Raw genomic sequence first — 13,654 nt, 5'->3', positions numbered from 1 at the left:
ACACTATTACTGAATTATGCATTTCAATGTATGGAAGAAAATTTGTTTGAAGTCTGTGAATTTGATCAATATCACGACATTAAGAGAGAAGTACAAAGGAAGAATGAAACATGTTTATATTTATAATGATTTTGTTATATGTAATGAAAGGAATTTTCCAATCTTCTTGCTCCTCTTTGATTTCCTTTTGACTTGCTAAGAATACAGGTAGATAAATTGTTTGTTGAAATCATTCATCTCTCCTCAGCCTTTATATTTTACAAAATCCATTTAGATGAAGAAACACACTACCACAACGTTTCTCAACCATGGCCACTTGAAGACATCTGGACTTCAACTTCCACAATCTAGGGCTGACTAGGAAATTCTGGGAGTCGAAGTACAGATGTCTTCAAGTAGCCAAGGTTGAGAAACATTGCACTATGGGTATCAGCCCTGGAGCCATTTCCCCCCCGGCACATTCAGGGCTGCCACAGTGAAGCGAGCGAGCTGTGGGTACAGGAAGGGGAGGAAGACATAGCAGGGGATTGTAGCCATAGTAAAATTATTTCTTCTGAGAACTGAGAACTTTCCCACCAGGTGCATGGAGGTGGGGAGGTTCTCTGAGACCAGATGACTCTTGGACTGTGATCTGAGTGGACCATGTGATAGACTACATGCAGGGATTGGTTCCTCACGGTTTGGACCAGATTATCCAAACTGTTAGCAACCCGCTGGTGTCATCACAATGGTGTCATAGATCCAGTTCAGGCGGTGCTGTTCAATGGGCAACGGCGTCTCTTTTTAAAAAAAATTGACAGAATTTTATGTCTTTGGATGGCTTCTCTGTTATCTCTGCTTCAAAAAGAGCCTGCCCCCGGGGTAATATTCACATTTATTTCTTCATCCAAAGCACAGATAATCAGCTCCTCAGCGCAGAAATGAAATGTCATAATGTGAACTGGTGATGAAGGTAAGTGAAACCCACCCCTGACTACATGGGCAAAAGAAAGAAAACTTTATTTTTATCTGGGGGAAATCTGAGGGGAGAGATTGGAGTTGGGTTTTCCCAGATGTGCCAATATGACATGCCTAATAAATCTATACTTTGAGAAACACGCCTGCCTTAGAGTTTTGATTCTGTTGGGTTTGCTATATGGAACCCTGACAAGTGGTTGCTCAACTGCTCTTTGCAGATCTTTTATCATTCCTGGAAAAAGACTAGAGATATTTTGCTTCATTCCTTAAGCCCCATTTGAAAATTTTGCAAAGCTACAAACCTAGATGAAATGTAATATCAAGACATGCCCTTTGATTAGAAACTGAATTTCTGTGCCTTCTCAAACACAGTAGAAATATTCCTGTCCTCACTTTGGCTGAAATCACAGGGAATCTTCGACTTATGACTACAATTGGATCAAAGTTTCTGTTTGATAAGCAAAGCAGTTGTTGAATGAGTTGTGCCCGATTTTATGAATCACTGCAGTTTTTACATGAATCATGCAGTCATTAAGCAAACTTGGCTTCCCCCAATGACTTTGTTTGATGGATGGTGACTGGCAAGTTGCAAATGGTAAATGCAGGATCCTGGGGTTCTACAATGGTCATATTTTTTATTTTTTATTTATTTATTTATTGCATTTGTATGCTGCCCCTCTCCATGGACTTGGAGCAGCTCACAACAAACAAGGAATACACAATAAAACAATTTGATCCAATTAATAATAATTTTAAATTTTTTTAAAACATCCTAAAAATTAAAAGATTCAGTTAACATTCACTCAATCAACAATTTATTCTAAACACATTCGTTGGTCAGGGAGGGAAAGATCTGATGACCCCAGACCTGGCGGCAAAGATGAGTCTTCAAACTCTTTTGGAAAACAAGGAGGGTGGGGGCGGTGTGAATCTCTGGGGGGAGCTTGTTCCAGAGGGTCAAGGCCCCCACAGAGAAGGCTCTTCCCCTAGGCCCTGCCAGCCGACATTGTCTAGTTGATGGGACCCTGAGAACCTCACCGGGCACTGGAACCTCACCAGGCGCTGGGATTCATGCAGCAGAAGGCAGTCTCAGAGATAATGTGGTCCTATGCCATGTAGGGCTTTATAGGTCATAACAAACACGTTGAATTGTGTCTGGAAACCAATCAGCAGCCAATGCGGTCCGCAGAGTGATCTTGAAATATGGGCATGCAGTTCTCGCGGCTGCATTTTGGATGATTTGAACTTTCCGAACACTTTTCAAAGACAGCCCCATGTAGAGAGCATTGCAGTAATCGAACCTTGAGGTGATAAGGGCACGAGTGACTGTGAGCAGAGACTTCCTGTCCAGATAGGGCCACAACTGGTGCACCAGGCGAACCTGGGCAAACGTGTGTGCATGAGATCCAATTGTAAATCACTTTTTTCAGTGCCATTAGAACTCTCAATAATCAATAAATGAATGGCTGTAAATTAAGGATTATTTGTATTTTGCTATCAGTGCACACACATTACAATTATAATGGATCAAATTCAGATTAAATACTTACCTGTAACACAGTGGTCCCCAACCTTTCTGGCTCCATGGACCAGCAGCAGCAGTGACAACAGTGGCAGAGGGGAGAGGGGAGAGGGAGGGGATAGTATTGACTATGCAACCTAAACCCGTGCATGTGCAAATGGAGCTTTAGGTGCTCGCACACCAATTTCACAACCCAGTTTCTAAGGGGTTAGGGACCAATATCAATCCAGAGACCGGGAGTTGGGGACCCCTGATGTAGGATGTCCAGCAGAAGAGGGTTCAGATCAATTTGGACTGGTTCACCCTAACCAGTAGCAACCCACTGGTGACATCATGATGATGTCATAGAACTAGATTGGTCGATGCTGGTCCATCGAGGCTGCCATCTTTTTAAATATATATTTTTTATTTTTGGGGGGTTCAGGTTTTTTTTTCTTCTGTGCATGTGCAGAAGCTGAGTTTCCAGCACTGCACATGCATCACCATCTTGTTATCCACTTTTTTTGGGTGGGGGGATTTTTTCTGATTTTTTTGCTACATGCGTGCATGCACAAAGCATGCATGCCCATAAGGTGTGCCAACATGACAAAGGAGGAAGGAGACTGGCAGCAAGGTAAGTTAGAATCAACCCCAGATATCCAGTATAAATGGGCTTCATGCATAAAGTGCCGTTGGACCAACTCACCAAACTTCTTGCTACTTTTCCTTATTTGTGTGGCAAAGGCTGCCATAAAGCTCATGCAGATTAATGGTTTTGACAGAATAATAATTGAGTCCTAATAATTGCACTCCTTTTTATCTCACAATAATTCATATCAAATTCAGCTATAATATAATCAAAACAAGTTCGGTGAAGTTAAACCCACTAGTTGGTTTTTTTATCATGTTGCAGAAAAAATGAAAATAAGCCTCTCGGTGTGCATATAAACATAGAAACATAGAAGTCTGACGGCAGAAAAAGACCTCATGGTCCATCTAGTCTGCCCTTATACTATTTTCTGTATTTCAAAATTCAAAAACATGCAAAATGAATCAACTTTGTATTTGGGAAATTATAGAAACTTCAAAATGTTTCCTGTACATCTGCTCAGGTGGTTTTTGCATGGCTCATAGTTCATAAGCCGCCTGCAGTTTCAAATGGGAGGCAAATTCTGTTACAGAGTTGGGTTTGTAACACAGAGGTTGTGTGAATAGATGGATGGACCACAGTGAACCCAATGAATACAAACAACCACTCGACCAATCAATCAATCAAAAGGCCCAAACAGAGTGGGGGGATTCCATTCAAAGATGATGAATTTGGCAAACTAGCAGAAGTAGGAAAATTAAGGTAGAACACAACATAGGGATATAACTACATTTCACTATGGGGAACAATCCCAGATTTAAATAAAATTCCTGCCTCCAAAAATACAACATACAGCAAAGTAAAGTGGTACTGTCAGAGCAGTTTTAATGCTGCATATAAAAGGCTATGTAAAATTTCAATCGCACAGCTTCTCGAGGTAAAATCCCTAATAAAGGCACTCAAATTAGATTAGTACACAGAAAAGGCAAAGGGTTGCTGAATCCTAAAGGTAAAATACTGTAATTTTTATACTGGAACATTAATCTCTAAGACAAGAAGGAAATCCAATTTTAGCTGAGTTTGAGAATGTATACATACATTCAGAAGTGTTTCCTGTGCTGAAAATTGGCCCTCTCTGGATATGTAAAGATACTCTGCAGAAATGTTATCAATTTGAAATAAAAATTACCTTCCTTTTCAAATTATCTAGTAACTCAAAGATCTCAGGAACAGCTGACTTAAGGAAAAACTATGCAGCAATTGAAGTGAAACATAAAAACAGAACTGGGTAGATAAAGAGATATATTGGCATGAATGCAGGAGAACTTCCTTTAGCACTCAAGCTGATTAATAACCAATAAACCATGTCATAAAACTATGTTATGTTCAAGAATTTGTCTTGAGATTTCAAGGTAAAAAAAAGGAATTGGAAAAGATACCTGAAGCTAAACAAAAATGTGGGGGAAAGTGCCATTTAAAAAAACACTAAAAGCTACCCTTCAGTTGGCGCCTTTAATAATTGGCTTAAACATTTTCGAAGCTATGCAAGCTACCCTGCAAGTAATGAATACATAATTATTTTCAGAATTGATTAAATGCATTAACAAGATGCAGAACAGCACTTTATTAATGGCAAAGGTACAGATACTTTTGTTATTCATTGTCTGTGTCGAATCCTCAGATTTGTTTGGAAAGGAATTTGCCAAAGAATAGCTCTCTCCAAAAAGAGCCTATAGGTGAGAATAGATTTATAGCTATTGTAAGAAAGCAACCAATTTCCCATTTGCCTGTACAATAGTTTTGTGCATATAATAATTAACTCTTTTATCACTACAGTTATTCATGTTCGTTTTCACCCTCACATTCTCTGAAGCAGCAATAATTCACTTTAATTCTTTAAGGAATTCTTGATGGAGTACAGTTTTGCTAAGCACAAATCTTAAGCTGTTTGCAATGCTACCATTAAATTATCATATTCACAATGCAGCATATGTTCACTTCTTTAGCACAGTCCTGAGCTTAACCTTCAAAGTCTTCCACAGATCCGTACTAGATTACCTAAGACATTGCCTCATCCATCACATGAACCATTGGGATTTCAGGAAATGGGAAGATTTTGAGAAGATTTGATTTTATTGGATTTGTATGCCGCCCCTCTCCGTAGATTCGGGGCGGATGTTCTTGCTCTCAAAAGCTTGTCTATTTGATACATAGGAGAAGGCCCCCTGCCATATCACTCCCAGACTATGAGTTACATTCCTCAACAATTTCATTCAGTGGCTTTGGAAGAGCAGAAGGTTTCATCTCTTTCACTTGTCTTCTGTAATCATGCTTGTACGTTTTGGGAACATGATTAATTGTTATTGATGGCCATGAATATTCTGTTCCAAGTGGTGTCCCATGATTTAGTCCCTCCCATGGAATCCTCTATCCTTCAGCATAAGGCATAACAGTCCCGCTTCTCATGTCCATGTACTTTCCAAGACCACTGGTTACACTCTCAAGGTCATCTCGATGGCCCAGAACCATCCCACCCTACTAGCTTTTTTCAAGGCCTTTGGTCTCACCCTTTAGAGTGGTACATATCACTTTATGATATGTGGTACATATCACATACATGTTCTGATCATGTATGCTAGTTCCACCACTGATAGTCCTTTTTTATCTCTAGCTTTCACCTGGCACCCACTTGCCCATTACTGAAGATTCAACCTCAGTAGAAGTCCTGCTGGCAAGGAAAATCCTACAGTGTCCAGGATCAAAGCCACTGCTAGTTCAATTTAAGATCCAAAAGACTGTTTTGGTGCTACTTATAAAGTTGCTACACTTCCTCTGCCTGCAAAAAACCTATCTGCTACTGATGTGGGAGTAGGAAAATTTGCTACTTTGATCATCCAAGATAGGCACAATAACTCCACCAAAATAACCCCAATAACTCCACCAAAGTAACAAGAGCAACAAACATTTTATCGTCTGCCTTGATCAGATAACTCCTGACCCAATTTAAGACTGCTCTGTAATATGCAATGACTTCCCAAAAGTACATATATAATTGCAACTTATAGGTATAAGCTGGGACTTATGTGAAAGATGTTTATTTTTGTTACAGTTGACAAACTCTGATTTAAAAAACCCTACTTTTTAAAACTTTGCAGTTTGAATCTGTGCTTTAAGATAACCTTCGCGGCTGAATTCAAGGCTTTGAGATAACATTTTCAAAGCATTACCCTAGAAAAGCAAAATATTCCTTTTTTGCCAAAATGCTGCTGTAGGTTTTCATCTTTTCATTGTTACTGCCTTTTCATCCTCTTTTAATGATTTGGTTGGAATATTGCTTGCTTTAGGTAGATGGCCTTGGACTGATGTTAGTCATTTCCATATAGAGAGGACTGCCATTCCTTTCCTTTCTTCTGGTGGCTGTGAACACCGGTAAGAGATTAAATGAAACTTTAATTACTTGCTTTTGAGCAAATCATTCTTTTGAAGAACTTACGCTTTTAATGATGTCAGTATTTGCTTTCCTGGATTTTTATAGATGTCAATGAAAACATTTAATAGGCTTGTTTTATGTCACTTGATTGCCAGCATAGTATTAATGGCAAATAAATTAAAACCCTTCTGAAGTTAAACTTATATGTTTATTCGGCTACACGAGCATCCACACATATCCAAGATTGCCATGTAATCCTCAGGTATAGGATCATGCATCTGTCCCAGCATTTTATGCTAAAGCATTTTATGCTAAAGGAAAGATAAAAATAATGTCACACAGAATAATAATCTTTGGAGGTCGAAACTAATAAAAAATGAGATATGAAGCTGATCCCGTGTTTTGAGCTATCACAAATTCCTGATAGCAATTTCTACACAAAACATAAATTTGATTAGATACCTGCTGTCAAAAACACACTGCTAGGATCATAGGAAAATATCATTCATGGAGTGTCCTTCTTGGCTGATTTATCTAATTTGTAAGTCTTTGAGGAAACAGAAACTCACCCTAGCCACTACATACAAGGAAAATCTTTATAAGATTTTCTACATGTGGCATTTTCCACCCACAAGGTTAACTAAAAAAGGCCCAAATCTCTCAAATTATGTTGGAAATGAAAAATAACACCAGGGTCTTACTACCACATATGGCGGGAATTTCTGAAAGCCCGTGATATTTAGAATATGATAAAACAGTGGTTGGAAGATACAGTATATTAATGTTGAAGATAGAGTTAAAATCCAAACTTTTCTTATTGGATATAACTATAGATAAATATGATAAGGAAACAATATACTTAATGTTGCATATTTTGATTCCTGCTAGATTGGCTTTTGTACAAAAATGGAAGAACAAAGAAACCCCATCAGAGTAAGAGATATTCCATAAAATACTGTCTTGTGTTGAAATGGACAGGCTTGCGATGGAATTGAAAGATAAGAAAGAATTAGAATACTTTAGAATCTGTGATAAACTGTACCATTGGTGGGAATTGGGGAGGACTATTGGGATTATGGTGACAAACAGTGACAAGCTGGAAATGGATATATTCTTATGCTAGCAAATAAGAAAAAATGGATTTAGTATTTGTTCAGCCGGTGTGTTTCAACCACCCGTAATTACAAGGTAATTAGTCCAGGAAGACACACATCACACAATAAAAGGGAAAACCCAAAAGTTTTATAAACAGAAAAACAGAAACAGCTCCCTTTTTAAATGTCAAAGGGATTTTCTGGTACACACGAGGCACAGGTTAAATGTAATCCAATTGCTCACCCAATAACTGGGAAATTGAGTCTAATTCTAAAGTCCAGAGAGTTCACACACAATCTTGAACAGCACAAAAACCACGATCTTGACGAAACAATGAATCAGAAAAACTGCCATGAGGCTAAAACACCAGGTTGCACTTTTATCTGTAGCACTAATTACAGCAGCCCCCACCTAACCCCAGGTGGCCTCATTTTCTCTTGTAATAATCCTTCAGTTGTTGTCTCCTTTGCATCACTCTACACATGCGTGGATGTGTCATTAATTCTTGTTCAGAATCCAAGGATGATACAGATGATTGATCTCCTCCTGGGCTGTCTGCCAAACTCCCCTCTTCCCTGTCACTCACACTTCCTTGGTCAGAGGAGGCTTCGTCGGCAGATTCCATTGGGAGCAAAACAGGCCTGCGACATGTGGATGTTTCCCCCACATCCACTTGCACATTCCTTGGGGAGGAGCTGGGCCAGAGCTAATCACAACAGTATTGTATGTAAAATTTGTGTTTACAGATAAAGAATTGTATTTATGAGAAGAAATAACTTGACTGAAATGTTTAAACTGAAATGCCACGTATGTTTTTCTTGCTTCTGGGTGCTCACTAAGAAAGGATTTTTCAAAATGACCATTGGAGCATGAGTATTTCTTATATTGTTATTAACAAGCTCTGATGCTAAGGAGTTCTACTTTTTATTTTTTATTTATTTATTTATTTATTAATTTTGTCCAATACACAATACATATTGAAGAGAATAGACATGTAGTATTATATATAAAGAAAAGGATAGAAAAAAAGATATAAAAATAGAGGAGAAGATATATGAAAGGAAGAAAAGATATATGAGATATGACATAAGGAGAGACAATTGGACAGGGGACGAAAGGCACACTAGTGCACTTATGTACGCCCCTGTATCCTCATTTTACCCATTTCGGAAGGATGGAAGGCTGACTCAACCTTGAGCCGGTGGTAAGATTTGAACTGCTGAACTACAGCTGCAGTACTGCACTCTAACCACTGCAGCACTGGGTGAAATTCAGCAGATTTTGACAGGTTCTGGAGAACTGGTAGCAGAAATTTTGAGTAATTCAGAAAACTGGCAAATACCACTTCTAGCTGTCCCCAGAGTGAGGGGGAAATGGAGATTTTGCAGTATAGAATAGAATAGAATAGAATTTTATTGGCCAAGTGTGATTGGACACACAAGGAATTTGTCTTGGTGCATATGCTCTCAACGTACATAACATAAAATATACATTTGTCAAGAATCATGTGGTACAACACTTAATGATTGTCATAGGGGTCAAATAAGCAATGAAGAAGCAATATTAATAAAAATCTTAGGATATACGCAACAAGTTATAGTCATACAGTCAACATGGGAGGAAATGGGTGATAGGAATGATAAGAAAAACTAGTAGAATAGAAGTGCAGATTTAGTAGAAAGTCTGACAGTGTTGAGGGAATTATTTGTTTAGTAGAGTAATGGCGTTCGGGAAAAAACTGTTCTTGTGTCTAGTTGTCTTGGTGTGCAGTGCTCTGTAGCGACGTTTTGAGGGTAGGAGTTGAAACAATTTGTGTCCAGGATGTGAGGGGTCAGTAAATATTTTACCCGCCCTCTTTTTGACTCGTGCAGTATACAGGTCCTCAATGGAAGGCAGATTGGCAGCAATTGTTTTTTCTGCAATTCTGATTATCCTCTGAAGTCTGTGTCGGTCCTGTTGGGTTGCAGCACCAAACCAGACAGTTATAGAGGTGCAGATGACAGACTCAATGATTCCTCTATAGAACTGAATCAGCAGCTCCTTGGGCAGTTTGAGCTTCCTTCCCCTGCCACGCCCAACAAGCCTCCAGAGTCTCCGGAGAGGGGCGGCATACAAATCTAATAAATAAATAAGCCACACCCACAGAACCAGTAGTTAAAAAAATGGATTTCACCAATGCAATAAAGGTTGCAAGAATTTTATCTTTTGCATACAAAGGGGGATGAAGGAGAGCACTGGGCAAGCGTCCTGGTGATGGCAACGAGAATTTACAAGTCACTGTCCCAAAACAGGAAACAGGACCCAAGTATGTAGATTCTGGAAGAGAACATTTGAAACTTCCAACTTAAATAACTTCCCTAAATGAAAGGAATTATGCCTCTGCAAATTACTTTTTTTTCCCTACTGTGATGGTAATTCACAACAGTGATTTAAAAATAATTATTGCTTCATATGTTCAGTTAAAGTTCAAGATGATCTTTTACCAAATTTGGGAAGAAAGGGTAGTATATGCTTCATTTGCTGTGACCTTTTAAATATTTTGTGGAGAATATAAAAGCTCTGCTGAAATCAAGGGTTGATTGTTGTCCAATAATTTCATACCCTTGCTTTGAGTATTTCTATTGACCTTCAGACATCTTTTATTGCATTATAATCATAAGTTTGTTTGAGTATCTCCACTTCCTCTAATTACCTGGATTATTCTATTCAGTTCCCTAAAGGCAAATATAATGCTGAAGTTTGAGCTTTTAAATACTAATTAAAAAATCATTAGCCTGTGAATTAATTTCTACACTTTAGTATTTTCCTATTCCTCCAGATAGCTATCAGACTTTGATAAGCAATCTAGTTGTTACCATGCTATAACCCAGAACTCCTTTAATTATGGTTAAAACAATCCCTTACCAGTAGAAAGTGTCATTAAACATATTCCTTTGCTCCCTGTAAAGAAACCTACCAGTAATGGATTCTAAATCCTGCCGCTACCTGTTTGCTTGTGTGTGTATGCATGATTCCTGGATGGGTGGGAGGAGCTTCTCACCCCTGCCGCTACCAGTTCACAGAACCGAGCCGAACCAGGGGCAGCCTACTGCTGAAACCTATTCAAAGGTTCTCAGATTAACCTTCTCCATGTCCTTAAATTACTTTCCAAGAATCCAAGCAGCTTTTACTTGATCCTTTTAAAAAATAAGAAGAAGAATCTAACTTCAGAAGACAAGGACAGTGATGGCGAACCTTTTTTTTCTTCGGGTGCAAAAAGCATGTGCGCACATGCAATTGTGCATGTGCAAGTACTCACACCCATAACTCAATGCCTAGGGAGGGCAGAAATGGCCTCCCCTGCCCTCTCTGGAGACCCTCTGGAGGAAATGGACCATTTCCCAACTTCCAGGGCATCCAGTAGGCCTGTTTTTCACCCTCCCCAGGTTCTAGAAGCTTCCCTGGATCCTAGGGAGGGCAAAAACGCTTCCCCTGGAGGCTCTCCAGAAACCAAAACCTCCCTCTTGGAGCATCCATGCAAGCCAAAAATCAGCTGGCCAGCACCCACATGTGTGCTGGAGCTGAGCTATGGCAACAGCTTGATGCTGGCAGACATGGCTACTTATGCCATAGGTTCACCATCACTGGAGTAGGATAAAAATTCAGAATATTTGTTTCATAATTCATGTAAATATAATGATCTCTGTGCACAACTGTTTCAGGATCTGGCAAACAATGGACGTACATACTTAGAAGGAAGCACACAGAGAGAATGTGGTTTCAGCTGATGTATGGTGCGGTTCTGTTCTTAGGCTGCCCTAGCCAGAGACACAATGCCTATGAGAGGACAAACACTGTGTCCTGTGGATGCTGTCAAAGTCCCCAGTGAAGACGATGTCCTCAAAAGGGGCTAAGTGCAACCCAGCCGTGTGTCGGGTCACCCATGAAAGCAAATCCTAGAAAGAAGAACCTGGACCCATTCTCTCTCTGGGTGGAGTGACATGGTGTAGAGCCATGTGCTCCTTTTTATTTGGGAACATAAGGAAATGGGGTATAATTACATATACATGTCAAATGATACAACTTCAAACGTATTTTTGAGTTCTTCCTTTCCCATAGATATCAAGAAACAATCTTCTTGGAACTTCCTAAAAGCAGATGTTTATTCACACCTAATTTCTCTGAAGTCTCCTTCCTTATCTTGCTAATCTTCCTTAATCACCCTGTCGTGCCTTTGTATGCCTTAGGCAATATAAATTCCCCCCTTTGACCTGTCCTGTCCGGAGTGGTGAAAACTTTGTTTATTGTGAGATGTTTTATTTGAGCCCCATTTGTTTCCCAGGAATGCAGATTAGTGTCCTCCTGTCCTGGTTTTATAGAATCAGGGGTGTTTTTTTTAATGCTAGAAATCCAGATTTTTAATACAATCCTATTCTAACATAATTTGCTATACTGCAACAGTGTCCAACCTAGCCAGACTAGAGAGTGCCTGTTTTTTTCTTTGCTGATGATTCGAGTCTAAGTCCAGGGGAAAGAAAGAGGAAAGGAAGGATTCAAAGTGGCTCCATCTTCCTCCTGCTGCACATACCAAACCCCTTGCTCTTACTAGGCTGGTGAGTGGTACCCACAAAGGCCCATCTCACCGCCACTTGCCAGATGAATCATTTTGTGCCTCATTCTTGCTCCCAGTTATCCTACCTGGTTGTAGCCCCTGGGGGAGGAAAGAGGGGATCAATTTTTGTTACCTTGGAAAAGGGTAATTGGCAAACAAGAAGAGCAGGGAGAAAGAGAAAAGGGCTGCTGCTGCCTCCCCTCACTTTTTGAGGCTGCTCCTCATGCCTACTCCTGCGTCCCTCACTTGTTCCTCATGCCTACTCCTTACAACATTCCAACAGCCCCCATGAGAGCCCACTACCCATCCTTTTATGGCAGCTAAGAAAGAGCAAAATTAGCGAAGAAATGAAGGGAGGCATGTTCCCCATCACGACTGCGCAGCATTTGCAAAGTGTCGCATGGAAGATTTTTGTCTCCTGTGTGGCCACACAGCTAAGAAGGAATGGTGGTCACCTCCTTCCTCTGGAAAGCCAGAGCCCTATCCTGGCCTCGGAGGTTAGGGGCATCAGCATTCCTGGGGTTTGGGTTATGGGGCAAGCAGGAGGTAGCGCTTTGCTCCAACTTTGGCTGGGATGAAGCATTCACCCACAGTCCACCACTGAGAACTAGCTAGCATAGCCACCCTCTTCCCAGTCACTTCCCGGCTGGTGTGCCTCTTGCCCCTCGGAAGTGTCTCCATGCTGCACTCTCCTCCAGCCTTTCTGGGGTAGCTCGCCTCCGCGACAGTGGGTCCTCCTGCGTTTCCTGCTCCAGCATCCTGGCTGGAACTATCTATGAGAACTACCTATGAGAACTATCTTGCCTTTAATGTAATGAGTCTCTCTCATATATTAATTTCACCTTTTAAGCTGCGTTACTGAAATAAATGAACTTTTGCACAGTACTAACTCTAATTTTTCGAGTTTCAGCTGTAAATGTTTTGGGTTTGACCATCCTGGACTCATTATTCCTTACTGATCTCATCAGGTTCTAATTTTGCCTTGTTCCATGAAAATAACTTCTTTTCCAGAGTCTACTTCGGAATATGAGTCTAGGAATCTGAAGATCTAAATTTTTGTTCGATCCACAAGACTATTTAGAAGCCCTGTTACAACTGCAGAACAAGTTATACAATCACATAGCTGGAAAGGATCGTTTAGAGCAGCCATTGAGCTCAAGCCACTGCTGAGTTTCTTCTATGACAGACAGGCTTTGCAAATGCCCAATCAAAACTTCATTGTTCGTCTTTAGAAAGGAGGAGAATGAAAATGTTCAAATTATGTACATTTGAATTTTTAAAAAAATTTCAAGCTGTTATCAATTTTGACAAACAGATGACAGTCAATATGCTGCTCACCCCCACCTCTTGCAAGGCAATTCTGAAGTGGCCTTTGATGCATTCTTTTAATAGATTTAGTTGATTGTTGACTGTCTTTTATAATCTTGCTTGGTGAAGTAAAGTCATAATTTTGCTTCCCACACACAGCTGTTATTAATGCTCACACAGGTT

Source organism: Erythrolamprus reginae, chromosome 1, assembly GCF_031021105.1.
Source record: "Erythrolamprus reginae isolate rEryReg1 chromosome 1, rEryReg1.hap1, whole genome shotgun sequence".
Taxonomy (NCBI): domain Eukaryota; kingdom Metazoa; phylum Chordata; class Lepidosauria; order Squamata; family Dipsadidae; genus Erythrolamprus; species Erythrolamprus reginae.
The sequence above is the reverse complement of the archived record's forward strand: the minus strand, read 5'-3'. Positions refer to the sequence as shown.